The sequence below is a fragment of the Haemorhous mexicanus genome, chromosome 4 (genome assembly GCF_027477595.1).
Source record: "Haemorhous mexicanus isolate bHaeMex1 chromosome 4, bHaeMex1.pri, whole genome shotgun sequence".
Lineage (NCBI taxonomy): Eukaryota > Metazoa > Chordata > Aves > Passeriformes > Fringillidae > Haemorhous > Haemorhous mexicanus.
This window is the reverse complement of record NC_082344.1, coordinates 70,382,265-70,386,758: the sequence shown is the minus strand read 5'-3', so window position 1 is coordinate 70,386,758 and position 4,494 is coordinate 70,382,265. Positions and strand designations below refer to the sequence as shown.

At 39.7% G+C, this 4,494-nt stretch overlaps 1 long non-coding RNA gene across 1 annotated transcript; it reads right to left on the bottom strand.

Moving 5' to 3' along the window:
* Positions 1-586: 586 nt before the first annotated feature.
* On the bottom strand, positions 587-1,262 carry LOC132326739 (uncharacterized). Its single transcript, XR_009486320.1, has 2 exons — positions 1,140-1,262; positions 587-994 (listed from the first exon to the last, which is right to left on the bottom strand). It is a non-coding gene; the product is annotated as an uncharacterized LOC132326739 (long non-coding RNA).
* Positions 1,263-4,494: the final 3,232 nt, after the last annotated feature.

The following is a 4,494-nucleotide window of genomic DNA, read 5'->3' as shown; positions in this document are numbered from 1 at the left end:
GATCCAAAACTTCAGCCAACACAGATCACTGTAGCAGAGAGGATATTCATTGAGTTAATTCACTTTGCCCCCTTTGGAAATTTTCTGGCTCATTTTTAGTTCTTGGTCCAAGTAAGTTTGTGAATATGTCCCTTAAATATTTCTGAAGTGGGCTATAAAATTTTGGTTTGTATATTCAGAACCAGCATTGCATAGCTAATTTGCAACTTCTGCAAATTAAACAAAGTTCCTCTTTCAGGTTTTCCCAACTCTACTCAAAGGAAGCATTTTACTACATGTTAGTATCAAGGAGACTTAACTGGTATCAACTGGATTTTTATCCTTCAGGAGCTAGATTTTGGCTTTGGGGTGTAATTTAAGGTAATGTTAAGTGATGTTATATATTTTCTATATGTTGTGATGTTATTTTTCCAGTAAAACTCCCTGAATTGTTGATTTTTATCATCGTCACAAGTGACACACTAATCTTTTATATGAATTTATCACATATTTTACTGGGAATATAAATATATTTTTCTTCATCAGCCATACACAAAGATTTTACTTGGTGACTAAAGGAAAGCTCTCCAAAAATAGGCAGTTGACATTTCCTTTCTTGTAATTTTTTATTTTGGATTAACCATAGCAGTTATTTTTCTGATATGTCCAGCCAATTGTTGTAATCACCATGGTCTTGTTAAGTTATTTCCTTGAGAAAACGACTGCTCCCTTTTTTTTCCCCTGTAGAATTCTTAGAATGAAAACATCATTTTACTGTCAGCAATGTGATGTGTTTCAGGGGAAGAAACTAATGACAGGTCATGACTTTTTTTCAAGAAGGAAAAACAAGACTTCTCCAAAGTATAAAAAGGCAGGTTGATTGCCTGTTCACTGTCTGGGGATATTTTCTAAAGTCAAAGGATACACAGTGTGCTTGTCATATTCCTGCAGTCATGGAAACGTAGAGTGTCTCAAAAACAGTGACCTTTGGCTCTCCAGCTCCCTCTGAAACATCCTATAAAAGGGAGCCAAACTGAAGTAAATCAGTCGGGATTCTCCCTGCCTGATCACTCTCTGTAGCACTTTAAAGCTGGCTGTTCTACATTTCAATGATCAAATCTTTCAGACACCACGTTGCATTCTCTTGGCCCACTGCTAACCTTACTTTCCAAGAAAACTTTTGCAGCAGCTCCTCTCCTCCATGCACACACACAAACCAAGGTCAGCTGGGTGCTTATGTTGCATGTCCAACACCTGTTGCATGATTTGTTATCAGAATCCAGGTATTGTTTCAAAAATGCTACAGCACCTGCAAGGGAAAATAAGTGTATGAGGAAATGACAGGGATTTTTTTCTTATAAAAGAAAAATCTCCAGACCCATCCTTGATAACCAGATTTTGATCCAGGAGGTGATTATGACTCTTTTGAAAGAGCTGCTACATTTCATGAGTCTTTCTGTTGTTCTTGGTCCATTCTCAGAGAATTTGAATGACATTTATGTTTAATTGTTTAATGCTATAATTTGATGAGAACATTGACTAGTTCCTACTCACTGAAGGAAATAATGGATGTCCTGGACTGTTACCACAAAAAGAGGGGGAAAACACATAGCCCAGATGCCTCCATTCCACAGCCTCACTGGCAGGGTGAAGGGTAAAATCTGATCAAAACTAAGATGGGTGGAGGCAGCTCTCTGCCAGCATGAGGTGGTGTTGCCTTACATCATGTCCAGCCTGGTGCCATCTACGTGGCTGCAGGCCAAGATCCCAAGAAGGTTGGAGAAAGTCCTTGCATGTTCCAGTTCTCACCTGCCTTCCCCAGGGGAGTCACAGCCACCCACGCTCATCAGCACAGCCCTGGTGCCAGGGTCTGCAGGGCTCTCGTGGGGAGCAGCCTAAAGGATCTGCAGAGCTGAATCCAGAGCAGCCTGCAGGGAGCTGCATCCCTCCCTAAAGGATCTGCAGAGCTGGATCCAGAGCTCAGAGCCCCACCCCTGCTGGCATTGTGCTGAGCAGAGCAATTCCTTTCTCACACAACAGCGCAGTGGGATGGGAACACCACTGACAGCTGTTCTCAAACTTGTTCATGCTGCTCAGTTTTCCCAGTTTTTCCACTGTGTGATACAAAGACATGTGGTGTTCCCTTCTGCCCAAGTTAACTTTTCTCTTTCTTTTTTTTTTATTTCTTATTTCTAGAAGTCCTGATCCCTAAAACCTAATGTCACGTAGCAGGAAATTCTTCATGCCACTTATTCATTAACTACCCTTGTTTAATATGTATTTGGGCTTGGCTATTCCATTTTCAGCTGTTGCTATTTTTTTTTTTTTTTTACTGGAAAAGTGATCTACATTTTTTGTGTGGAAAAAATGCTGTTTGTCAGTGTGGTAAAAATAATTTTAAAACCCCTACATGAATAAAGCTTTGTGAGACCAAAGAAGAATTGCCATGTGTCACCATAAATTGGTAAACTCTAGCTCCTGATCTAATGTCTGATTGCTCCATTATCTTAATTCCCAGCAGCAAATAAAATTCAAAGGAGCAGAAGATTCAGCTCAGATGTTTTTCTAAACCTTCCAGACTATGCAATTTTCTTACACTCTCTATCTTTCCACCTATATGAGGTTCAGACCTCAGTTGATCCTAATCTGTTAATTATGCCAGATTATGTGGTGGTTGAGTAATATGTAATAGAAAAGCAAAACATTTCAACTTGCTACCTTTGATCTGAACTCAAGTTTCCAGAGGGCATGAATTAAACTGGAGCTGGTCACCTGTTTCCTGAGTTATTCTTTTCCTAATTTCACTACATATAAGGCATAATTCCGTATCCATGGCTTTTTGGCAAGAGTAGCCTTGAGAGAAAGAAAACACCCTTCTCTCAAAAAAGCTTTTTTGGTTTTTTTGCAGACTTAATTTCTTCTGAACAATTCCTTTGAAGTCCCTTCTGGTGAGGAAAATCCTGTGCATACTCTTATGACTTTTGCAAGATTAATTTCTTCAGACTGGTCAGGCTGATTGACAAGCAGCCTTGTCCAAAGCTGAGCATTCCCTGTCCCACAGTTAGAGCAGGGAGATGCACTCAACTGCCAAACTTGCTTTTTTTCAGATAATGCTGTGAACATGAAACTTCAATTATTCTTTCTGAATCAAGAATCATGGAATTGGTTGGGTTGGAAGGGACCTCAAAATTCCTCCAGTCCAACCCCCTGTCATGGGCAAGGACACCTCCCATTAGACCAGGTTGCTCCAGCCTGGCCTTGAACACTTCCAGGGATGGGGCAACCACAGCTTCTCTGGGAAATCTGTGCCAGGGCCTCACCACCTTCTCACAGAACAGAATTTCTTCCTAATATTCCATCCAAATCTACCCTCTCTCAGTTTAAAGCCATTCCCCCTTGTCCTATCACTACATGCCCCTGAATTATTGGCAAAGTAAACAACAGTTTGTTGGGGGTTTTCTTCAGACTATGATCAGTGAAATGGGAAATTTGAGGTTTCATGTCACCCTGGACAACAGATATTTCTGAGGTGGAACTCAAGGCTCACCACCATCTTTAATTCAACTGCAAACTCTTACCCTACATTCAAACAATTCATTATTTAACTCCACCAAGCCCAAAGCGCTTAGAGGCATATAGGGCAAAATGTCATGACATGAGTGTCCCAGATGCCCTTTGGATGTGCCCCATGCTCTAGCTGTCCATCCAGCTGAAGGTTGGCCTGGGTGATTTGCTCAGAGCAGAGATAACAAAAGGTTTTCAGCTCAGTTTATTGCAATGTCGCTCAGCCCCAGTGCGTATCCACAGCCCTGGTGCACCTTGTTTGAACAAGTGTTGCTGCCCAAAGAATTTTTAATAAGGTGCATAATAAAGTTTAATAGGCTGTAGCAAGCAGACGTGTTTGAACACATGTTTGCAGTATGTCTAAATGAAGTGTTTATATTTCTGCGTGTCCAGTGTTGCTATTCCAAGTTAAATTCTATAAAGAAAAAATGGGGTAAAAAGATTACCAAAATACATGCCTAGTATTATGCTTCTTTCTAGAGGAATTACTTTGAAATTATGTTTCTTGTTATGACATCAGGTTTATATTGTACGTTACAGTTTTCTGTGCCTGTCCAAGAAATGTGTAATTCTCAGGAATTTCTGCAGAAGTTATGTGGATTTCTTCCTTGGTTTTAGCAGGATTTCTGGTAATTTGTCCTTCATACTATATTCAGCATGAGGAAAACCATCATTTTCAAAAGTATAGAAAAATTCCAAATCCAGAGAGAATACTGATTTTTTTTTCTAAAATTTAAGTATTTTCTAGGTCAATAATTGTAAAATTTACATATAAGAGTAAAGATGTCCCAGACTTCTAGTGGTTTTGTTTCTGCTTTTATTTCCATTCCCTTCATTTTGTGTGACTGTCTCTTTGGGGCATTCTTGGGCTTTTTATACAAATTCTTGGTAGTATGCAAAATAACAATAATCATTGTAAGTGATCCTTTTTTACAAAGCATCACCAGTCTC